At 43.4% G+C, this 25,148-nt stretch overlaps 1 protein-coding gene across 2 annotated transcripts in view; it reads left to right on the top strand.

Moving 5' to 3' along the window:
- The first annotated feature begins 16,549 nt into the window (after nt 1-16,549).
- INO80D (INO80 complex subunit D) overlaps nt 16,550-25,148 on the top strand; it is a 99,941-nt gene continuing 91,342 nt past the window's right edge. For both annotated transcript variants that reach the window (XM_066346218.1, XM_066346217.1), the window contains exon 1: nt 16,550-16,894. The gene's annotated coding sequence lies outside the window, so the exon portion shown is untranslated. The remainder of the gene's footprint in view (nt 16,895-25,148) is intronic.

Below are 25,148 nucleotides of genomic sequence, written 5' to 3'. Positions count from 1 at the left end.
CGGTAGAGAGAAAGGGGAGGGAGGAGCAGGCAGCATAAACTCGTAGTAGTTGCTTCTCGTATGTGCCTTGACTGGGCAAGCCCAGGGTGGCAAACCAGCGACCTCAGCGTTCCAGGTCAACACTTTAGCCACCACAGGTCATGTGGAGAAACAGGTCAGGCTAGGAGAAAGAGAATATCTACGTAGTTCAAAGTACGGCCCCAACATGTATTTTAAATTATCAATAGAAAAACATAACTTTACAGTGGGTAAATGTAGAAGACAGCAGCTTAATCAAGTAATCAAGCTCACCACCACTAGTGTGGTAGGCAGAGTTGTGTGACAACTGCCCCCTTCCCTGTCTCCTCCCCACCTTTGGTATACATGCCTACATGATGCAGTGAGTATGACGGATTTCAAGTCTGTGATTAGGTTACATTAGGTGACACAGCTGACTTTAAGAAAAAGAGTTAATTGATTTGGGCCTGACCTAAACATAGGAGGAGCATTTTAAAATTTGGGCCTAGAAGTCAGAGGTTAAAAATGTGAGTGGGATTATACAGGAAGGAAATTCTCCCCTGGCTGACCTTGTAGATGGGAGGGGTCACACCGCCAGACCTTGAGAGTGGCCTCCAGGAACTGAGAGTGATCCCCAGCTGTCACCCAGCAAGTAAACTATCCTATAACCAAGAATATAACTTGGTCCTATAACCAAGAAACTGAAATCTGCCAACAACCTGAGTGAGCTGGGTGGGGAGAGGAGGACGTGAGAAGGTGCAGCCCAGCGGACACCTTGATTCTGGCCTGAGCAGACAGCCCGGCCGTACTTTACCTGGACTTCTCACCTCCAGAAACTGAGAGAGAAAATGGATGTTTATGGTGCCAGGCCTGTGGTGGTTTGTTAGGGCAGAAGTAGAAAACTACTAACCTTGTCATAACACCTCACAACGTCATGTCCTCCCTGATAGGATGCGCTGAGAAGGACCCATCTCATCTGATATTTTCTTGCCAAAAATACAGTACCTCATCTAATCATGAGAAAACACCAGCCAAATAGGAAAATAACTATAAAATAACTGACCAGTCTTGACTGGTGGTGGGGCAGGGGATAGAGCATCTACTGGCACGCTAAGGTCCCCGGCTCGAAATCCCAAGGTCGCCAGCTTGAGCGTGAGCTCATCTGGCTTGAGCCCAAAGGTCACTGGCTTTAAGATCAAGGTCGCTGGCTTGAGCAAGTGGTCACTGGCTCAGCTGGAGCCCCCCAGTCCCTTGTCAGGTACGTATGAGAAGCAATCAGTGAACAACTAAGGCGACACAACTACGAGTTGATGCTTCTCATCTCTCTCTCCTGTCCGTCTGTCTCTCTCACACTAAACAAACCATACAAACAAACAAAAAAAAACCCCACAACTGACCAGTACTCTTCAAAAGGATCAAGGTCATAAAAGACAGGGAAAGAGTGTCTGGGGCAGAAAAAGGACATCGGTGGTAAACTGGTGAAATGTGAGTCTGTCGTTTTGTTAACAACAAAACTTACAACAAAACACTCCTAAAGATACTTCTCTCTAAAATTGGGCTAGTCTATGTGATCTTAAGCAATACTTGCTAGAACTTGTTTTTCCGTTTGTTAGGTAACATGAAAAATGTAATGTGCTCTAAGATTCTTAGCTGAAATAGTAACAGTTATGCTGCTTACTGTTTGTCTTTTAATAATTCAATTTTATTTTCCATTAGGATAGCTTAATTTGGGAGAGTTGGAGTGTTTTGGGAGACTTAATAGGTTTCAAAATTGTAATGAATTTGATGCAGTAGTCTGAATTAATGAAAGCAAATATTATTGATGGATGCAGTACAAAACTGAAAATTTGGACGACTTAGTACATTGTTGGAGGCTTTCTGTGGTTGTTGCTTTGATGTTTGCTTTTTTACTTTCATTTCAAATGAGTTAGCATTTAAAACTATACACAAAATCTTTCAACAGCTTGAAAGAATAAACATTTCAAAAGTTTTCTGAAATGAAGTCAAAATAGAAACAAAGAAGAACTCAGGAACACTATCAGGACAGATTGATTCAGGCAAGATAGAGATTTCTTTCCAATAGGGAAAAGGGGGGTTGGGCAGATGTCCTGCATGGATTTATATGAGCTAAGAATGGTGTCAGGAGTCTCTTTCACTATAATTTTTTTTCTTAGCTTCATTTCAAAGAAATAGACATATACTGTATAGAATTGAATAAAAATTCATCACATCATCAGTGATTATTGTATGAAGTACCCTGACTTTGCTGCTAGTATGTTTAGGTAACATAATTGTTCTCTCCTTCCATAGAGAGAAACATAACATAGTACTTGCCATCTATATAGTTCAAGGCTGGCTTAACGGCCCCCCTGGGGTTAATGTTAACATCGTCCTGGGCGGAGCAACAGGAAGCATCTGTGTCTCTCACCACAAACTGAGATGGGCCATTCTTTCCCCATTTGAAGTATAAATTCTGTTGGTATCAAATTGCATAATTGCTCTTTTTTAAAAATTAATTAATTTATTTTTAGATAGAGGGCAGAGACAGAGAGAGAGAGAGAGAGAGAGAGAAAGAGGGGGTTGGAGCAGGAAGCATCAACTTGTAGTAGTTGCTTCTCATATGTGCCTTGACCGGGCAAGCCCAGGGCTTCAAACCAGCGACCTCAGCGTTCCAGGTCAACACTTTATCCACTGTACCACCACAGGTCAGGCGTATTAAATTGCATAATTGCTCTTGCTTTATACATTTAAAACATTAAGATATATAAAACATCATGTTAGTACCATCTGTGAAAACTGAAATGATTGATGGCTATATTAAATATTTACTTAGTTCTTTCTAGTTGGTCAATATTGATATTTTTTTCCTTTATAATTTTTTTATTTTTTTTATTTTTTTTTTATTTTTCTGAAGCTGAAAACAGGGAGAGACAGTCAGACAGACTCCCGCATGCCCCCGACCGGGATCCGCCCGGCACGCCCACCAGGGGCGAAGCTCTGCCCACCAGGGGGCGATGCTTTGCCCCTCCGGGGCTTCGCTCTGCCGCGACCAGAGCCACTTTAGCGCCTGGGGCAGAGGCCAAGGAGCCATCCCCAGCGCCCGGGCCATCTTTGCTCCAATGGAGCCTTGGCTGCGGGAGGGGAAGAGAGAGACAGAGAGGAAGGAGGGGGGGGTGGAGAAGCAAATGGGCGCTTCTCCTATGTGCCCTGGCCGGGAATCGAACCCGGGTCCCCCGCACGCCAGGCCGACGCTCTACTGCTGAGCCAACCGGCCAGGGCCTTCCTTTATAATTTAAAGGAAATTTGTACTATGAAAGCTATTCTGGCACCTTGGCCAGGTAGCTAAGTTGGTTAATGTCTCTATATGCCAAGGTTGTGTGTTTGATCCCCAGTTAGGGCACGTACATGCCTGACCTGTGGTGGCGCAGTGGATAAAGCATCAATATGGAATGCAGAGGTCGCCAGTTCCAAACCCTGGGCTTGCCCGGTTAAGGTATATATGAGTTAATGCTTTCTGCTCCTCCTCCACTTTTTTCTCTCTCTCTCTCCTGTCTAAAATCAATAAATAAAATCTTTAAAAAAATAAAAAAGAATCTGCCTGACCAGGTGGTAGCTCAGTGGATAGGGCATCGACCTGAGATGTTCAGGACCCAAGTTTGAAACCCCAAGGTTGCTGGCTTGAGCGTGGGATCATAGACATGACCCCATGGGTGCTGGCTTGAGCTCCAAGGTTACTGGGTTGAAACCCAAGGTCGCTGGTTTGAGCAAAGGGTCATTGGCTTGGCTAGGACCCTTGTTCCCCTCCCTCAGGGCACATATGAGAAAGCAATCAATGACCAACTAAAATGCTGCAAATATGAGTTGATGCTTCTCATTTCCCTTCCTGTCTCTCTCTTGCTTAAAAAAAATCAACCGCCCTGGCCGGTTTGCTCAGTGGTAGAGTGTTGGCCTGGCGTGCAGAAGTCCCGGGTTCGATTCCCGGCCAGGGCACACAGGAGAAGTGCCCATCTGCTTCTCCACCCCTCCCCCTCTCCTTCCTCTCTGTCTCTCTCTTCCCCTCCCGCAGCCAAGGCTCCACTGGAGCAAAGATGGCCCGGGCACTGGGGATGGCTCCTTGGCCTCTGCCCCAGGCGCTAGAGTGGCTCTGGTCGCGACAGAGCGACACCCCAGAGGGGCAGAGCGTCGCCCCCTGGTGGGCGTGCCGGGTGGATCCCGGTCAGGCGCATGTGGGAGTCTGTCTGACTGTCTCCCCGTTTCCAGCTTCAGAAAAAAAAAAAAAAATCAACCAATGAACGTTTAAATAAGTGGAACAACAAATCAAATCAATGTTTCTTTCCCTTTCTCTCTCTAAAATCAATGCATAAAAATATTTTTTTTGAATGAAGCTATTCTTGCAAATCTTTTGTTTTTATGTCCTAGAATCATCTATGGTGACAACAAAACTCTGTAAACAATGTTAGTCAATTAGCAGCTGCCAAGTTACACTGAGGAGCAAATGGTATATTCAATCAGGTCCTACAAAATGGGGGGAATAAAGAGTAGAAGATCCTTTTTGAATAATTAAATAGCAGATTTCTTTTGCTTACATACAAATAATGGTTCTTTATTGCCTGTTATACCTGTTTGAATTTTTGGCTTGGCTTTCAAAGTCCTCTTAATTGGGCTCTACCCTACTTCCTTACTTTCTACCATTTCTCAGCACACAACTCCTGTTGTGCTACAGAGAAGACATGCTCACTCCTGCCTTACATTATGCTGTATTCTCTGTCCCCAGATAAATAAAACTTCTCCCTAGTTTGGGTCAACGAACACCAATATAGTATCTTCTTTGTGCCAGGACTGTGATAGAGATTTTCTTGAATCTACACAAGCCCTGTCATTGGTTGTTGTTTTTTTTTAATTTTTTTACTTATTTTTTTTTAATTTATTCATTTTTAGAGAGGAGAGAGAGAGAGGGAGAGAGAGAGAGAGAGACAGAGAGGGAGACAGAGAGAGAGAAGGGGGGAGGAGCTGGAAGCATCAACTCCCATATGTGCCTTGACCAGGCAAGCCCAGGGTTTTTTTGTTTTTTTTTTTTCTTTTCTGCATTTCTCTGAAGCTGGAAACGGGGAGAGACAGTCAGACAGACTCCCGCATGTGCCCGACCGGGATCCACCCAGCACGCCCACCAGGGGCGACGCTCCGCCCACCAGGGGGCAATGCTCTACCCCTCCAGGGCATCGCTCCGCTGCAACCAGAGCCACTCTAGCGCCTGGGGCAGAGGCCAAGGAGCCATCCCCAGCGACCGGGCCATCCCCGCTCCAATGGAGCCCAGGCTGCAGGAGGGGAAGAGAGAGACAGAGAGGAAGGAGGGGGGAGGGGTGGAGAAGCAAATGGGTGCCCCTCCCATGTGCCCTGGCCGGGAATCGAACCCGGGTCCCCCGCACGCCAGGCCGACGCTCCACCGCCGAGCCAAACGGCCAGGGCCAAGCCCAGGGTTTTGAACCAGCAACCTCAGCATTTCCAGGTCAACGCTTTATCCACTGCGCCACCACAGGTCAGGCCCTGTCATTGGTTTTTAAGAGTGAAAGAGACTCCGAGTTTTGAGAGCAACCCACAGTCACGTAGTTAGCAATTCAGAGCCTGGATCTCCTCTAATCCAAAGCAAACTTCTCTTTTGCCCCATTCCATTCCTGACAATGATCTCTTGCTTGTTCTCCAAAGGCTTCTTGGATGTTATTTATTTATCTTTGCAACTAGATGGTAAGCTCTCTGGGCATAACTGTGTGTTATATTTTCTTTTAGTTCTCCACCCCACAGATCCTAGCTCAGTACTGTGCCCAGGGAGCACTCAAGAAGTACTTCACTGCCTGACCAGGTGGTGGCACAGTGGATAGAGCGTTGGACTGGGATGCGGAGGACCCAGGTTCGAGACCCCGAGGTCGCCAGCTTGAGCGCAGGTTCATCTGGTTTGAGCAAAGCTCACCAGCTTGGACCCAAGGTTGCTGGCTTGAGCAAGGGGTTACTCAGTCTGCTGAAGGCCCACGGTGAACGCACATAATGAGAAAGCAATCAATGAACAACTAAGGTGCACAACAAAAAACATGATTGATGCTTCTCATCTCTCCATTCCTGTCTGTTCCGTCCCTGTCTATCCCTCTCTCTGACTCTCTCTGTCTCTGGAAAAATAAATCAATAAAAGAAAAGAAAAGAAAAGAAGTACTTCATTAACAGAGAGGGCTAACACATTGGACTGAGTCTTCTATTTTTGACTGTTAACAAAGTTAACCTTCGCAACATAATTCTGTCTTTTTGTGTGTGCGTGTGACAGAGACAGAAAGAGGGACAGATAAGGACAGACAGACAGGATGGGAGAGATAAGAAGCATCAATTCTTCATTGTGGCACCTTAGATGTTCATTGATTGCTTTCTCATATGTGCCTTGACCCGGGGGCTACAGCAGAGCAAGTGACGCCTTGCTCAAGCCAGTGACCTTTGGGCTCAAACCAGCGACCATGGGGTCATGTCTATGATCCCACAATCAAGCCAGCAACCTTGCGCTCAAGCTGGTGAGCCCGCGCTCAAGCCAGATGAGCCTGTGTTCAGGCCGGTGACCTCGGGGTTTCGAACCTGGGTCCTCTGTGTCCCAGTTTGAAGCTCTTTCTACTGCGCCAGCACCTGGTCAGGCTGATTCTGTCTTTTGAATTAAGTTCTACATGGTTAGAACTTGCTGTGTGAAATAACACTTCCTTTTAGTCTTAAATACCTCACTTGAAGCTCAAGTCATCTTTGACTTACAGGTCAATTTAATTAATGTTCAGCAAATTTACTTCATTGACTGTAATCACAATCTTGTTCATTTTATTTTTTCAAGCAGAAAATTCCTAGCATTTCCTAGATGTTCTTTCTTTTTTTGGACATACAATGGCTCCTTTGTATCCTGAGTTACGGCAAGGTAGACTGCATGGCCAAGCTGTATTTTGATGAGATAACCTATCCAGTGGCGCATGTTCTCCTCAGCCAGCAAATATGCCACACACTTGTTTAGCTTGGCCAGCAGTTGAGTAAAAAAAGGAAGAAAGAAACAAACAACATTTTTAAGACTAGTGGTCTTAAGTTCCTTTCAGCTCCCATCATTTTCATACTTCTCAACCAGGCCAGTTCAGACCTTTATCTTATGCCTAGACTGGAAAGCCAGTGAGGACAGAGCCTCTGTCTTGTTCACTACTTAACCACTGTAGGCGGCTACAAATTTCAGCCTTATAATGTATAGCATAGCTCTCCTAACTTTTTGTCTCAACCCACCATAAAAATATACATACACACATACAGAACTGAAAAGAACTGTTTCGCCTGACCAGGCGGTGGCGCAGTGGACAGAGCGTCGGACTGGGATGTGGAAGACCCAGGTTCGAGACCCCAAGGTCGCCAGCTTGAGCGCAGGCTCATCTGGTTTGAGCAAAGCTCACCAGCTTGGACCCGAGGTCGCTGGCTTGAGCGAGGGGTTACTCAGTCTGCTGAAGGCCCACAGTCAAGGCACATATGAGAAATCAATCAATGAACAACTAAGGTGTCGTAACAAAAAACTGATGATTGATGCTTCTCATCTCTCTCTGACTCTCTCTGTTTCTGTAAGAAAAAGAAAAAAAAAGAACCATTTCATGAAATAACTCTCTGACCACAAGAATGTGGAACGACTTTGGATACTTTCTCTTCTTTTTGATTAGGTCATAAGCTGCTAAATTGATTTCTTAAATCCCCCGTTTCAAACATACTATGCTACAGAGTTCAGATGATGTTTTTGCCACTGTATCACTTAGCACCCTGAATAAGAAGACTCCCCTGAGCGTTTCCTGTTAGAGCCAAGTGCTAGGGAAATGCCTAGCAATCTGGCACATAGCTGAGTGAATAAATGCTTGTGGTTTTGTGTTGGCTGAGCCTGTTCTTACTGTGAAAACACACAGTTCAATTGTATTTTTAAAAGTTAAACTTTCGTGTACTCAAGAGCACTAATAACTTTAATCAACAAGAAAAACTTCACATAAGTCATGCAAGAAAATAGTAAATATGTAAGTAGGGTTCTAATTAATTTGATTCTTGTTCTTTAACACTTAAGAAATTGAGTCTAGAGCAACGTCCCTTTTCAGTTTTCTAATTAAAGTCCTACTCTGATTCCTGGCACTTACTATTAATTCAGTGGAGAGGAAAGAAATAGAAATTGAGAGTTATGGAGTGGCTGTTACATGTCAGATATTATACTACACATGCATGGTCCTGTAAATCATCTTATTCAAGCAATTGGGTTAAGAATGAGGGCACTGAGGTTTGAGAGGGTAGGGAACTTGCCCAGTTTGTACAGCTAGTAAATAGTAACTCTGCAATTCACATATGGTTTCCTGATCTAAACCCCATAATTTGCCTACAACTTGACACTGTATGTGCATTTTAAAACAAGAGACTAGTACCTGTACTATAATGTTTTATATAATGTTATAATGCTATAATACTATAATGTTAGAAGTATTACATGTCAAACATTTATTATTCCCTTTGTGGGATGACTCTTTTTGGAGATATTTCATAATCCTTTTTATGTCTCATTGTCAGAAAAGTCTTCTTCAATACCTCATGTTGAAATTTAAACACATTTCGTTCCTTAGAATGGCTAATGAAAGAGACCTTAACAAGTCACAATATTCTCCTGCTGTGTATTCTGCCTATACTTTTCCTATTACTTCCACTTCATCTTTTTTTAAGACCATGATTGAGGACCATATGCTCAGCTAAACTTAAAATTTTTTGGCCCCGGCTGGTTGGCTCAGTGGATAGAGTGTCAGCCCATCGTATGGATGTCCTGGGTTCAATCCCTGGTCAGGGCAACAGAAGCACCCATGCTTCTCTCCACCTCCTTCTCCCCCTTCTCTTTTCACTTCCCACAGCCAGTAGCTCCATTAGTTGGAACATCACCCTGGGCACTGAGGATCGTGGCTGAGCACAGTCAGCCTCAGGTACTAAAAATAACTTGGTTGATTCGAGCATCGTCCCCAGACCAGGGTTAACGGGTGGATCCTGGTCGGCATACATGTGGGAGTCTGTCTCACTATCTCCCCTCTTCTCACTAAAAAACATATATACAATATATATATATTTGTTGGCCCCGGCCAGTTGGCTCTATGGTAGTGTGTCTACCTGGTCGGCATACATGTGGGAGTCTGTCTCACTATATCCCCTCTTCTCACTAAAAAACATATATATATATATATATATATATATTTGTTGGCCCCGGCCAGTTGGCTCTATGGTAGTGTGTCTACCTGGAAGTCCCAGGTTCAATTCCAAGTCAGGGCACACAGGAGAAGCACCCATCTACTTTTTCACCTCCCCTTCTCCTCCCTTCCTGCAGCCATGGCTTGAGTTGGCCCAGGGGTGCTGAGTTAGTCCCCTCACTAAAATAATAAAAAAAATAAAATTTGTTGCAGACCTTCAACTATCTGTGTATTCAAAAATATCTGGAAATAAAGATCAGTGGACTGTTTCTGTTTTAATGAAGATATTTGGTATGCCATAGTCAGTCTTCTTTCATCTTTTTCTGTGTTGAATTCAACTTGTGACTAGTGCTAAGTCCACTGTATTGGTACTGTTTAAAAACAAAACAAAACAAAATACTCCCTGACCTTGAGCATACTGCCTGTAAGGTGTTTATTGGCAAACAACCAAATACAGCAGCTGAGCTTAACACAGCACTTATGTGCTGGAGACCGTGCCTTGTGACTTACATGCACTTTGCTGTTTAAGCCTCACAACAGCACAATTAGGTAGGTACTATTATTACCCCTATTTTTACAAATGAGGAAACTAAAAAGTTAAGTAGCTTTCCCAGGGTCACAATACCAAGAAAAATGGCGGAGCCAAGAGTTCTTAACCACTACAGCCCCTCTCGCATAAGAGGAACACCGGTGAGAACCCCCTCTCACCTCTACAAAGTATACAAAACAACATAAGGTATTAAAGTAAGAATAAAGTCACTGTAGAATAAGGTTGGCACCAGAAGTCTTCAGGGACAAGATTTTAAGCAAGGCACCAAAGCAGGGTGGGATTTAACTGGTAGAGCTGAGAACAGGGGGTGGGGGGGGGGGGATGGGGGAGGACATCAAGACAAGAATAGCCATGGCTTTCTGGGGAAAAAACAGCACCAGCCTAATGGATGAGGCTGGGTGATTTTTAATAGAATCTTATCTACAGTGTGTCCATAAAGTCATGATGCACTTTTGACCGGTCACAGGAAAGCAACAAAAGACGATAGAAATGTGAAATCTGCACCAAATAAAAGGAAAACCCTCCCAGTTTCTGTAGGATGATGTGGCAGCATGTGTGCATGCTCAGATGACGATGTAACACCATGTATACAGTAGAGCAGCCCACAGCCATGCCAGTCGAGATGTGGACGGTACAGAGGAAAGTTCAGTGTGTTCTGTGGCTCACTAAATTCGAATCCGCGACCAAAGTGCAACGTGAATATCGGCGCGTTTATAACGAAGCACCACCACATAGGAATAACATTACTCGGTGGGATAAGCAGTTGAAGGAAACCGGCAGTTTGGTGGAGAAACTCCGTTCTGATAGGCCATCAGTCAGTGATGAGTCTGTAGAGGCTATACGGGATAGCTACTAAGGAGCCCTAATACATTGAACTGAATAGGTATGAAACTGGGAGAGTTTTCCTCTTATTTGGTGCAGATTTCACATTTCTATCGTCTTTTGTTGCTTTTCTGTGACCGGTCAAAAGTGCACCATGACTTTACGGACACACTATATTTTGGTCTCCTCATTTCTTTCTAGTTTTCCTTGAGAATAAAACAAAATACAAATACCCACTGTAAGATAATATAGCACCCAGATATGCATAAAACAGAAACACCAGTGTAAACAAAGAATACAGTTTTTAGTTACTGAGGTCTTTTTTTCCTACATTGTATATATACAACTAACCTCACCATTTTATATTTGATAATCTTCCTTACTTAATTTAAATCAAACTGAATTATGTTAATAGTTACTCCTTATTTTAATTGAATGAGAGGATCCCCCCCCCTTTTTCTCAACCTTACTATTGGATTCTGGAAGTCTGTAACAAATACATGGCAAAGATGTTACAGTATAGGAAGTCCAAACCTATTAACGGGCTGTGTTCCAGATGTCACTGTAAATTAGTTGTTTGGAACCTGGAATTTATTTTCCCATGGAAATAGTGGTTAAGTTCCCAGAGGGCCCACAAAAGCCTGCTTAACCAGGAATGTGACAGAAATGAACACTGTCACCTTTGTGTTGAATTCTGCCTATTATTCTGAGGACTCTATGGATTTCTCTTCTTACTACAATGTTTTAGCTAACCACCTCTCCTGGGACAGAGTTATTTCATTATAAATTATAGAAAAAGTTATCATTTATAATTCTACCCAAATCCAATCTTTTGGGTGTTCCTTTTTTGCTAATCATTACTTAAACATGACTTTGCCCTGGCTGGGTGTCTCAGAGCATCATCCCAATACACCAAGGTTGCGGGTTCAAACCCGGGTCAGGGGACATACAAGAATCAACCAATGGCCTGACCTGTGGTGATGCAGGAATGTGAGGTCCCTGGTTCAAAGCCCCCAGCTTGTCTGGTCAAGTAACATACTTGAGAAGCAGCTATGAATTGATGCTTCCCGCCCTCATCCCCACTTTTTCTCTCTCCTCTTTGTAAAATCAATAAATAAGATCTTAAAAAACAATCAACCAATCAATGCATAAATAAGTGAGATATCAAATCTGTTTCTCTCTAAAATCAAGTTAAAAATTTTTTTTTTTTTTAAAAACACAGCTTCAGTTGGAAAGTTGTTTTCCTTTGCCTCAGGTCAGGAATCAGTGGAATAGCCCAAGAATGCTTATAGCCCAGGCTCTGACGTCACACCGTCTGCCTGCACCAGGATGAGAAGGCAGTAAATCAGCACCAGGAACACATTTTGCCCTGGCTGCTGCCAGTGCCCATCTGGTTCCTGGAGGGTATCTTTTGGCTCATATGGGGATTTACAAAAAGACTTCCTTGGTTTCTAACTCGGCATCAGGTAGTAGCTCCTAGGCCTTAGTGCCCCAACACCTAGGTTAGACGGTAGACTTTGGGAGAGTACCCAATCATGTGTTTTGACTACAGTTGAATCTTTTTTACAGAAATTTCATACTTAAATAAATAATCTAAAGCTATGATGTGGATGTCTGCCAAATGCAACACTTGTCTCAGAGACATTTGCTTGCAGGGCACAGTAACCACAATAAAACCAAAATTTTTGTTTTAGATAAAAACATTACTAACAATGTTTCCAAAACAAAAATGCTTCAAGTGAAAAAAATGTGTGTCTATGGCCATCATAATAGTGTGGTTTTAAAAACTTTTAGCCTCTGCTCACACCTCACCACTACCTTTTCACCTCCTTGGGAGTTTTTACACTAGTTAGGGACTCCTGGTATTACTTTAGAGCCCGCCTTTGGAAATGTTAGGACATTTGTACTATTAGGGAAGGTTTACACTCACAACCCTAGTCCTCTCCCTTGCCCCACCCCCCAAAAAATCCCAATAAATTTGTATAACCATGTCTACTTCTCAGTGTATTTTTAAACACTTGGTGATTCCGTCAGGAAATATTTGCCGATAAAGGAAGTGCACGCATTTCCATAGAAAATATGATAGTTTTTGTGCATTCCTCAAAGCAATGAATAGACTTAGCTACTAGACTTCACAAAGGTGAAATAAGCTACTGGTTGCCACTAATGAATGAAAAAGAGCTCCAAAAGCTGGGTACTCAAAAGCTTGTTTTTGGCAAAGAATATATGGCAGGAACTAAGCAGTTCCAGACATAGAGCATAGAGCTGTGGTAGGTGCCTTGGAAAGTCGGGTGCAGGAGGGTTTGGAATCTTGGAAGTTTCAGGGCCAAGTATGTCTACTCTTCTTGAAAGTGAAGGCATGGGATGCATGTGGGAGTCTCTCTATTCCCGCTCCTCTCACTTAAAAAAAAAAAAAAGTGAAGATAGTTAAAAGAAATAAAAACAATTTTTTATAGAGCTCCTGGGGCATAAAATAAGAGCACAGGCATAAAAGTGCCCAATGAGGTTACTAAGATGCATTAGGTACTTAATGTTAGCCAAATTTGAGTACTGGGAATTTTATTGGGCAAATACAGGATTATTGAAGCTTAATTATATCAGAAGTTTTGCTACCACCTGGAGCTTCTAGGAATTATAGAGATATACAGCAACTGAAATAAGTTCAATTACCAACTGAAATAGACACTGACCAATCAAATTCACCAACATTGCCAATAAAGTGGGATTTTTTTCTTGGTTGGGCTATAATTCCCCAAGTCTGGGCTGCTTAACTCAGCTGGTGGATAAACACCATGGATTAGAGCCATGTACAAGTCAAGCTTTATAAAGAGAAAGACAGTGAAATGCTAAGATTATGCACCATATCCCTGTCCCCTGATACACATCACGCAAACAAGTTTATTAGTCAGTCACTACAGGGATTACATAAAAGAATGCAGCCAGCTTAAAGCAAATACAACTTAATTTCTTTCTTTTTTTTTTTGACAGAGACAGAGAAAGAGAGAGAGAGGGAGAGAGACAGGCAGGAAGGGAGAGAGATGAGAAGCAACAATTCTTTGTTGTAGTGCCTTAGTTGTTCATTGATTGCTTTCTCATATGTGCCTTGAAATGGGTGGGTGGGTGGGGGGCTACCACAGACTGAGTGACCCCTTGCTCAAACCAGATGAGCCTACGTTCAAGCTGGTGACTTCGGGCTTTCGAACCTGGGTCCTCTGCGTCCCAGTCCGACACTCTATCCACTGTGACACCGCCTGGTCAGGCCAACTTAATTTCTTAAAAAATTCAAAGCATATCTATAAAGTTATGTCATATAAAAGAAACAAGTTGTTCAAAAACATGTTTTTCAAGTTCACTAGAGATGTTATGACCGATATATTTGATCTCCAAATTTGGTTTTTTAAAATTGTAAGTATAACATAACTTCAAAAGTAGGTTTTCAAGATGATAAAAATCAGTTAATTTTAATTACTTTAGATTTTTCTACCAAAGAAAGAAAAAAAACCACACACACAAAAGAATATCTAGACTATTCAGGTACTGTATTCAAATTTAGATGATAAAGATGGGGGTGGGCATGAAAAGAACATCTAATAGGAGCTCTAGCTGAACTCACGTAGGCATTGTCTGAACTTACTTTTCATTTTCTCAATTTGTAAGTTCAAAAAAGAAAAATAAATGTTTTCAAATGGAGTCATCAGTTATTTCTAAATGCTTTATAATAAATTTTAAATGAGAGAGCTTCAAGGCACTAATATTTCAAATTAATTCCCACTAGGTTAGCGAACGTGTGTCAGAAAAACTGTGTGTAAGAGCCATCATTCTCGGCAGAACAAACAAAAAGATCCTCTGGTTATTTTCTAATATTCTTCTCTTTCTCATAAAAATTGAGAAGTTTCTGTGCAATTTACTCTCCTCTAGTAAGAGTTCCAGGGAATTGTTGCAAGTGGGCAGCACCTTTCTTTCTCTTTCTCACCTCTGTGCTTCCTCAGCATTGGGTAACTCTGATTCTATTTATCTACTAAGCTTTGCTAATTAAAAAAGATTGATGACATCCATTGCAATATATTAAAAGTAATTTATCCAAACTGGTAGCACACCAGAAGTTCTGAACCGACAACATTTCAAATCTTAACAAAAAGACACACCTCTCAATTCTGTGACCCAACGGAAAGTGGACTGCAACACGTGTAATGTACCCAAGATTTAAACCTTAGGAAAAATTTAAAGAAATAAAGAAATAAAATGCCTGGATACAATGAACTCTCAATAAGCCATTTTACTTAAAAATCTAAAATTGTCCTTAAAATCTATTTCCAGTTTTACAGTAACCTTTCTTCATGGGCAGACCATAACAGAAATCAGATTATTTCCAGAAATGCGGCCAGTTATACTTAAGTTGTATTTGACCCCCCCCCCCCCCCCATGATCTCTGCCTTTATTTGCACTGTGAAAAATAAACAGCTGTACCATGCCTTTCTGGACAGTCAATAGATTTTATTTACATTGCTTTGAAAAAGGAGACAAAAGACATCCCTTTACAATTGCCTTTCAGCAATCTCAGTTTTTGAGGGCAATATATAACACAAAAATTTTATATGTAAGGAGACGAATACCTCTCTCTATACAAAATATAAATAAATAATTAAATAAATAGGCAAATAAAGACAAAGTGGCTTATAAAGTCTCTTGAAGTACAAATTTAGAAACTGACCACCAGACACAGAACTTACATCTGTAACGGAGAAAAATCATTATGAGATTGAAAAAAAATCTTTTTTTTAAATACCACCGTCACTCACATGGAAAATACAGAAAACAATAATCACCGGAAAACCTGGGTCCTGCAAAGATTTCTTTTCCTTCAGAAGATGCAGAAACATTTGTGCCCCTGGTGCCAATGAACACGTTTCTCAAGCGCTCCCAGTTTCTCTCCTGCTTTCCCCCCCAGGCGCCGGGGCGGACGGCCGGAGTGGACTTTTCTCCAGAGATGAGAAGTAGAAATTTGTACTTTCTCGGGAGCGGGGGCACTTTCCCCCGGCCCCCCTTTCCTCTGCCTCCAAGATGGTAGGAAAGTTGTCGTTTCGGAGGGCAGAGGAGCGGCTCTCTGGTGTTATGTCCTCGCAGTGCCTGTAGTGGTGCTGTAGGAGGCTGCTGCCTCTTCTTGTGCAGCCCCGGCAGCCCTGCCTTCTTGGCTGGAGAGTATATTCAGGGATTTCCCCTTAATAATCACCGACCCTGGGAGCACTTTTTAGTTTCCAAAATAAAAATATGATCCTCACCCCTCTTGCTTGACCGGGAAAGGCTCTCGCCGGAGCCCAGTGGGGAGCGGTAGCGGCGGCAGCGAGCTTCCTAGTCCATTGCCAGCGCCTCTCACTCTGATCTGTCAGCCCAGCCGAGGGAAAAGGGGGGAAGGAGAAAAAAAAAAAAAAAGCAGCTGAAAGGTAAGCAGAGGCGGCCCCAGGCCCGGCCCACATCCCCGGGCTCCCGTAGGGCGACGGGCTGGGCCGCGCAGGCAGGGCGGGCGGCGAGCGCGCTTACGTGAGGCCGGGGATTCGCCGGCCCGCGCCAGGCCCCGGACAGAGGATGAAAGGGTGAGAGGGGCCCGCGCTGGGGTGGCGGGGGCTGGGGACCCCGGGGCCTCGGGGCCGCGTGCGGGAGGCGACGGCGGGCGGGCGAGCGGGCGGGGATCCAGCCGGGGCCGGAGCGGGGCGAGCGGCGCGGCCTGCGCGGGCCGGGGTGGGGGTGCGGGGCGGGGGGTGCCGGCTAGGCCTCTGGCCGGCGGGCCCCGCGGCGACCGCGCCCTGCCCCCGCACCCGGGCCTCCCCGCGCCCCTGCGGGCCCCCCGGGGCCTCCGGGCGGGACGGCGGCGCCGCGGGCCCGGGACGTGCGCTGGCCGGGAGGCTCTACCGCGGGGCGGCAGGCCCGGGTCGCCGGGACCGGGGCGTCAGGGCCTAGGAGCGGGGAGCGGGCGCCCACCCTCCCCGGCTCTTTCGCAGACCCCTCCCCCACCCATCCCGGTAATAGTTCAATTTCTTTATCCCCCTCCTCCGCGCTGGGGCGGCCCGGCCGGGGCGGGGCAGGCGGCCGGGCGGGCGTGGGGTGGGGTGGCGGGGCGGTGAGGAGTCAGGTGCAGCCGCGGCCCGGAAAGTTTCCTTTCGGGCCCGAGTGGGGGGCTGCCCTCCTTCCGGGCAGCCCCGGCGCTCGCGCTCGCGACCCCCGAGGGCGTGGGGGAGAGCTCTCGGCTATTTGGAAACTCTCGGCCAGTTCCCGTCGGTTGAAGGTACTCCGCCCCTGCTCCCCTCGCCCGCGCCCCACCCCGCTCCCCGGCGAGCCCTTCCCGGGCTGCAAACTCCGGCCCCTGCCCCGGGAGCCCCCGGGCCGGGCGGAGGGCCCTCTCTTCCCGTTTGGAAAAGTTTTCCAGGGATTTTTCTTAGCTGATTAGTTAGTGACTGGGCTTTTTGCGGTGGGAGGGGAGGAGGTGAATTCAGGTGGTGTGTCTGTCCGCGCAGGCTGTCCTCGCCGCCTCCTTCGCCCTCCCCCCGGACCCCGGGCCCCTCTCGGGCCGAGCACACGCACCCCACCCCCTCCGTCCCGGACGCGGCCGGGGCTGCAGCCCCCCTTCCCTGGACAGCGCCTGCAGGTGGGACTAGGGAGCGGCCAGGGCACTGTCAGCGTCTGGGGGCTGGGTTTCTGGAGCAGCCCCCAGAGGTAGCCGTTTCCTGTCCTGTTTGGTCACTGTCCGGGGAAACAAGCACGTGAACGGAGCCCGAGCGTGGGGGGCCTGGTTGCCAGCACGCAGGGAAGTATTAAAAATTAGGAGGGAGAGGAGGTGGGCAGGGCAGCTCCTGGAACACCGTTTAAGTATCAGTAGTTGATTTATTCTGAGAAGAACTATCTGCATTTTGTGATATGTTACAGTCGACCGCAGCAATAGGAAAAAATGGGGATTTTAAGGAAATTTGTTACTGCTGCAACTCTGAAGCGTCTGTGGAAGAGTCCTCAGGGAACTGAACATAGCTGATACCGTGTGTTACCCCCCCCCCCCTTTTCTATGTTTAAACGGGTTCAATTTTAGGTATATTTTGGTGCCATGAGCGTTGAAAGTGTTGTTGTTTTTTTTTTTAAGTTGAAAACTTAAATTTCCAAATCTAGACATCCAGGTTTTCAAGGATAGGATGTTTCCTGTGGTTACACTTAACCTCCTTCTGGTTGTTCTTTAGTATGGAAGTTGGAATGTTAATGTACCCTGCCCCCCACTACCAGCCTCCGGTGTGGGCATGTTTGGATAGGTTAGTTTTCCTCTTTCATTTGTTCTTTCTCCTCCTTCCCTTTTCAGTGGACCTAGGACAGGATGTTGTGTGTATCTGTGTGTCCTGCCTGGTGGCAGGCTGGAGTTGGCTGGCAGAGGTGTTCCACATTCTGACCACTCTACCCTCAAGAACACGACTCCCCAGTGAGAGCGGGCACTTGCACAGCAGTAGATAACCCATGACTTGGTCAGTGCTGACTTCTGTCAGGCGTGGAAGTGAGTGTCAGGCGTGGAAGTGAGTGAGACTCCTTCTGTGATTGTTAATGTGTGTCTTTTACTTTTGTCTGCCTAAAAGAAAACTCCTGTTTCTCCGCGATGATAGCTATCCAGCCATTTAGCATTAGTTCTTAAGAAAAATGTGGTATTTGAGATTATATAGATTTCATACAAAACTGCAAATTACGTTTGATAATTGTTTAACTTTATTAATTGAAATTGGTTATCGACTTGGACATTTTTATATACTTGTGTATCCAAAATTGTTACTTCTGTGGTAGTTTGTCATTTTTAGAGCATATTGGGTGGAAGAAATAATTTGATTATTCTCTTCTTAGGACATTTTAAGGTTTAAAAAATCTCTTTGCCTCATAATTTGATATTTTAAAGATAGTTTTAACTTCACATTTCTAAACTTTCAAAAACTGTATATGTACAAATCCCAAAAGTTTTGTTCTTTTTCACCCTGTCTATATAGTAATTTCCTAATCTAATTGCCTCAAGGGCTACTTTATTCCTGAAGGAATGGTGGAGTTTGTTATAAGTCTGAAATAATTTTTCTTTCCTGAAAGATTGTGGAAGGAAATTTGTATACCCCCACCCAATTATTTTTCTTAGCAAATCATGTCGTTGCTATTTTTAGAGAAATGAAATTTTGGTTTGGATGGATTTAAAATTTTCTAAGTCAGAGTGCCCATAATTAAACAAGTTATTTTAAAAAAATGCTGATCCATTCATTCTTATCTGAGAGGTTTCCCCAGGGTTAGCAGCTCTCACTATCCAGGTTTGGGAAGATAGTTTTAGATAACGAGAGGTTATTTTTTCCAACTACAGTTAGCAGTATTCTTGGACACGTAGTCCAGTCTCCCTACACACATTTGGCAAATTGTAAGCAATAGGTGGATAGGTGAGAATGGGTTGGAGACAGCAAATTGTCCCCCAAGCAGGTACTCCACTGCATATGCAACGGAGTCACATCCAAACCCATTTAATTCATGCTAATGTAACTGTTTGTCCCAGATCCCTGACTGTAATGCTGATTTTAGACAATACTTCTGGCTATTTTGAGACACTTGAAAAGATATTCTCAACTAAAGCTTAAAGTAAAAACCCAGAACCTCTCTCTTTTCTCTCCTTGACTTTAGATGGCAGGCTACTTGGTTCTTGGTTCTGATTCTTTTTTTTTTAATCTAAGTTTTTTATTTATTGATTTTAGAGAGAGTAAAAAATAAAACAACATAGATCTGTTTCTGTGTGTATCCTGACCAGGGGTTGAACTGGCAACCTTTGCATATGGGGACGATGATCTAACCAACCAAGCTGTCTGGCCAGGGCTGATTCTTTTCTTTACTCTTTCTTTTCTTTTAAATTTTATTTATTTTAGAGAGAAGAGAGAGCGAGAGCGAGAGCGAGAGAGAGAGAGAGAGAGAGAGAAATAAGGGAAGGTGGAGGAGCAGGAAGCATTAACTCCCATATATGCCTTGTCCAGGCAAAGCCCTGAGTTTCGAACTGGCAACCTCAGCGTTCCAGGTCTATGCTTTATCCACTGTGATTCTTTTTAAGACAGTCAGTTTTTCAGTTAAATTTTATTTGTAGCATGGTATCCTACTGTCAGACACATTTGGACTATGGGTTCTTTTTTACTTTCTTATTTTTGTTTTGGGCTTTGGGTTCATATTCCAGTTTTCCCACTGGATAGGTTACTTCATCTTTGGTTTCTCTATTTTTTATTTATTTATTGACTTTAGGGAGGTGGGGGGGGAGAGAGAGAGAGAGAGAGGAACGTTAGTCTGTTTATGCCGTGACTGGGGATTGAATTGGCAGCCTCTGTGGATCTGGACAACGCTCTAACCAACTGAGCTATCCAGCCAGGGCATCTTTGGTTTCTTTATCTGTACTTTTTGATGTAAGGATTAGATGAGACAGCCTATGTGCTTGGCTCTTAGCTGGTGCTTCTTATGTGTTCCCCTGGCCTACCTTACTGTTCTGTTAGCACCATCTAAATACCATTTATTTACTTGTTTGCTTTCTTTCTGACTAAAAGTGACCAATTTTTATATGCATTCTACCCAGACCTATTTATCCCAGGAGATAACCGTTAACATTTTGTTGTGTTTTGTCTTGTGTGATAGTATGTGCATACAACATAAACATAATCTTCAATGTGTAGTTTTTTGTTGGTTAAAGCTTAGACTCTGGAGTCAAACTGGCCTTGAAGCCTACTTATGTGATTTGGACGAATTACTTTATCTCATCTCAGTTTCATCTGGGAAAGAAGGTGATAATGATACCAATACCTTATTCATAGGGTTACTGTGACAATTAAATGAGGAATTGCACATAAAAGCCTTTAGAATAGTGTCCGGTGCATGACCTTTAGATATTTTCCTCTAAAGATTTTCAGTATTCTCTATGTGAATTTTTTCAATGTGAATGAGTTCTTGATTCAGTATATACTAATAATACTAGTGAGTATTGAGTACAGATAGAATGTTATAATTACCTTCATGGGGCAAATAAATATTTTTGTGCCAGCAAAACATTAGCAGTGTACTCCTAGAAACGTTCAGCAGCCTGATGTTAGTCTGCTCTCTGCTGCTGAATTCTGTGAGTTGGCAAATGTAAAGGAGTGGTCACACCAGTGAGTGAAGGTGGGTTTATTTTACTTATAGCTCCTCCTTTAAAACAGGTTCTCTGCCTGCCTGGGTGGGTGGTGGGTGGATGTGTGTGCTTGCTGCAAGCCCTTGGGAGGGTGGGATATTTACCCTAGCCCGCGCTGTTTCATTCATTTAACCTTAATTGTGGGCCCCGTAAATACAAAGACACATTGTCTACCCTTGAGGAGTTTTTAGTCTAGCGGAGAACGAAAAAATGCTGCCATTTACAAGCCTGAATGATAAGGGATAGATTCGTCTGGAGGCTGGAAAGCTATTTATTCTGGCTGCCCTGGGGCAAGCCTAAAAGTGAGGACCATTCAAGGGTGTTCTGCCCTGAGCTGAGCAAATGGGAAGAGTTTTAGAAAGGCGTTTCTGAAGGTGGGACCTGAAAGTATGAATAAATGCCAGAGGACACAAGAGTATTCTGTGTTGCAAATTGTGGGAGAGTTGTAGGAATTGGAGTAAATAGTGGAGGAGGGCGAGGTCAGCCCAGCCAGGTCCTAAGGAGTTTGTGTTAGTCTAAGGGAGTTTGGATTCCTTTTACGTTTATAAGCAGACCCTGAAGGCCTTTGGCCAAGTAAAGTATTTGTGTTTAGAGGACTGGAATTGTACAAAGAGGGGAATAAAGGAGAGCAAGGCTGGAATCAGACCAGTGAGAGTTGCTGAGAAGAGACTGAAGGTTGGATCCAAGGTGGAGGCCATGGCAATGGAGATGGAGAGAAGTGGAGAGGCTGGTTACCGAGGGCAAGCGGCTGCCTAGTTTGACCGGATAGAGGTTTTGGAATCATCCTTGTGTAGGTAACAACTGAAGTTGTAGAAGTAGAAAAATTTAGCTTAGTCAGTGAGTCTCAGTCTTTTTTGAGAATCTGATAAACTTTATGGACACTTGTGCAGAAAAATGCATTTATTCACATTCACAATTTTGTACCTTTGGTTTGAAACCTGGAATAGTAACCTAGTGTTGGGGTACATGTAGAGTAGAAATTAACATGAAAGCCTGTAGAAATGTCTTGACTCACACTTTCTGTGTGTTTTGTGTGACTATCACTGCCATTTCATAGATGAGGGAACAGATTTATAAAATGAATTTCTCAAGGTCATAGATCTTGTATTTTAATAGTTGAAATGAGCTGCTGACATGAAAAAAAATTAGGATATTTTGTGGGATTTTTATCTTCTTTTGATTAATTGGAAGATCTAGAAATCCTAAAACTGCATTTTTATTTTAAAATTGCACCAATTTACTGGAACTGGTTTGAGTTGGTCCTCTTTAGATGAGCAAAGTTTGCCAAAGTCTGCCCTTGGCCCACCCTGGTGGTCCACATAAAGTATTTCGTCTTGCATCCCTTTAAAATAAGGTAGAGAGAATCTTGGGGAATGGTGATACTTGAGTGTGGGGGCAAGAGAAACAAACTAAGCCACTCACTGAGCTGCCGGATAGAGACTTGCAAGAAAGAGAAAGTGTTCAACAGAGTCAAATGCTACAGGGAGGTCAAGTAAGATAAGGATGGAACAGTGTATGTGGAGTTTAGCAACAAAGAGGCCATTAGTTTCAGATTCTTAGAACAAAAGAACTTTCAATACTATAGCTACAACTTTTTTTTTCTTGTCCTGCAATGTAGGGTTTCTGTAACAATTGAGTGTGACTGGTATGGACAGGAAGTCAGAAAGCCTTCGTTGTAAAGGATGATTAACTGGAGCTAATAAATGCTGTAACCAAGTCAAGCACTGCTCATTCTGCTAGTATTTTCCATCACAAGAACATCAGTATATAGATGCTGTATAGAAGAGGCAATATTTTTAATATTGGCAGAGACAGAAAGAGGGACAGACGGGAAGGGAGAGAGATGAGAAGCATCAATTCTTCGTTGCGGTTTCTTAGTTGTGCATTGATTGATTTCTCATATGTGCCTTGACCTGGGGGTCTACGGCACTCCGAGTGACCCCTTGCTTGAGCCAGCGACCTTGGGCTCAAGCTGGTGAGCCTTGTTCAAATCAGATGAGCCCGCGCTCAAGCTGGCGACCTCATGGTCTCGAACCCGGGTCTTCTGCATCCCAGTCCGACACTCTATCCACTGCACCTCCACCTGGTCAGGCTTTAATATTAGATTTTTAATGTGGATTATAGGGATGACTTCTTGGTAGATTCTGTGAGCCTAGCCCCAGGAAGGTGGGAGGGCCTGACTTAATGGAGAATTACATTGTACCATTCAGAAAACCACTAGCAGCTGGAGAGTGCATTTTAGCTCTACAGATTCTAGATTAAAATGATAATACTAATAAACTACTACTTACAACTTCTAATAGTAGTTAACATTAAGTGATTAGTATGTACTAGGTACCATGCTAAGCAGGTTCATGAAATACCTAATTTAATTCTAAACGACTCAACAGGTGTGTACTATTATAATTCTCTCTTTACATGTGAGAAAACTGAAAGCTAAATAACTTGCCCAAGTTCGTAGACCTTATAATTAAGAGGACCAGGTTTGAGCCCACCTCTGATACTCACTAGAGCCGATAGGTGCTCTCAACTCCTGCATGAACTCTCCTTGACCTTTCTGATAGATCACTTAGGAACTCAGCTACCATAAAGGGCATTTAAATTTGAATTCATAATGCAAACTTACTTGTCCAATGCAGTTTGGCACATAATAGACATTCAATAAGCAGTTACTTGATTTATTTTCAGCTCTTCTAGTTTGAACTCTATACTGAGTATTGTTTATATTTTTGGGTGATAGGCAGTTTTTCTCACTGATCTTTTCAACTCACATCAATTGATTTTCATTATTTCTAATTTTACTGCTTTTCACATTGAAATGTGGGATTTTCATTCTTTAAAAAATTAATATACTCGCCTGACCTGTGGTGGCGCAGTGGATAAAGTGTCAACCTGGAAATGCTGAGGTTGCTGGTTCGAAACCCTGGGCTTGCCTGGTCAAGGCACATATGGGAGTTGATGCTTCCAGCTCCTCCCCCCTTCTCTCTCTCTGTCTCTCTCTCCTCTCTCTCCCTCTCTGTCTCTCTCTCTCCCTCTCTCTCTCCTCTCTAAAAATAAATAAATAAATAAAAATTAATATACTCATCTGTTTAGTATGTTATTACATTTTTTGCTTGTGAAGTTGATTTAAACTTAAGAAAAGCTTAAAATGGGAGAAAAGCTTTTTTAAGACTAAAAATGTGACTCTGGGATAAGTAAATATTCTTTTCAGCAATTCTATCAGAAAAGTAACATTCTGAGAACTTAGGTTCATGCTGGGTTGACAAAGATTGCGGTGTATGTTAGGTTTCGGCTTCTCCGAGGGGTCCGGTGTACAGTTACAGATGCAGTCGGGGAGGTGCTGTGGCAGTGAGGTGAACATGCTCTGAAACACGAGACTCCGAAGAGCAGGAATGACACACAGAGATTCCCCAGGCGGGGAGCCAGCAGCGGTCCCCAAGAGAGGAATGTTCATGCTTTTGTCAAATTGGTTTATGTTGCTGTTGGGAGACTGAAAGGGCCGTAGGTTTTTGTTAAAAGCTTATCTTCCTTCCTTTTCTCCCTTCGAATGTCTTATTTCTCTGTGTTTGCAAGGTGAAAGAAACGAAAAAGAATTGTTTCACTTTCCAGTTAAACTCAGCATATATTATCAAGGAGGGTTGTTTTTTTTTTTAAAGATTTTACACCTAATCATATTTTCTAGAATTCCTGGATATTCCTGGATATGTTTACTATGGAGAGACTTTCTGTGAGACTATTCTCAGTAATAGTTCTTTTTGCTCTTTGGTAATTGAATAAGGTACATGTTCTGCTATTCTAAAGTGCTTAATTACCTGCCTTTGCTCCTTAAGGGAGCATAGATCCATTTATATTCTAAGCAAGTTAGTTAGTTCCATAGCTGAAGATAATATCTGCTGTAGTTGTTAATAAATTAAGTCTGGTTAGGATCTTTTTTCCCTTCCTTTTTTAAGTGATATTTATCATGTGTTAAAAGGTAGAGTTTATTTTAGGTGTAGTTGTTTTTATGCATTAGACTTGTGATAGTATTTAAATGTTAGGATCTGTAAGACATTTGATTAAGGTCATGTGGACTCTATTATATGTTCTGTGTTTTCTCTTTTCTATGATATTTTACAGTGAATGTCAAAGAGGGAGTTCCGTGTGAACTTCACCTTTGGTGGAGGAGGGTAAAGAACTTGGGTTGTAGGAGTCTAGATATAGAGAATGGAGAACATGTATGATCTTCTCCCTGAGATCTGCCTTAGTGCTTTTTTCATGATTTCTTTAATTAAAAAAGGAAAAACCTATTAAGTAGAGAAGACTAAAGGAATAATTGTTTTCAGTTTATAGACAAAGTGATTTTGATATT

This window comes from Saccopteryx leptura, chromosome 7 (assembly GCF_036850995.1).
Source record: "Saccopteryx leptura isolate mSacLep1 chromosome 7, mSacLep1_pri_phased_curated, whole genome shotgun sequence".
NCBI classification, from domain to species: domain Eukaryota; kingdom Metazoa; phylum Chordata; class Mammalia; order Chiroptera; family Emballonuridae; genus Saccopteryx; species Saccopteryx leptura.
This window is presented reverse-complemented; position numbering and strand designations above follow the sequence as displayed.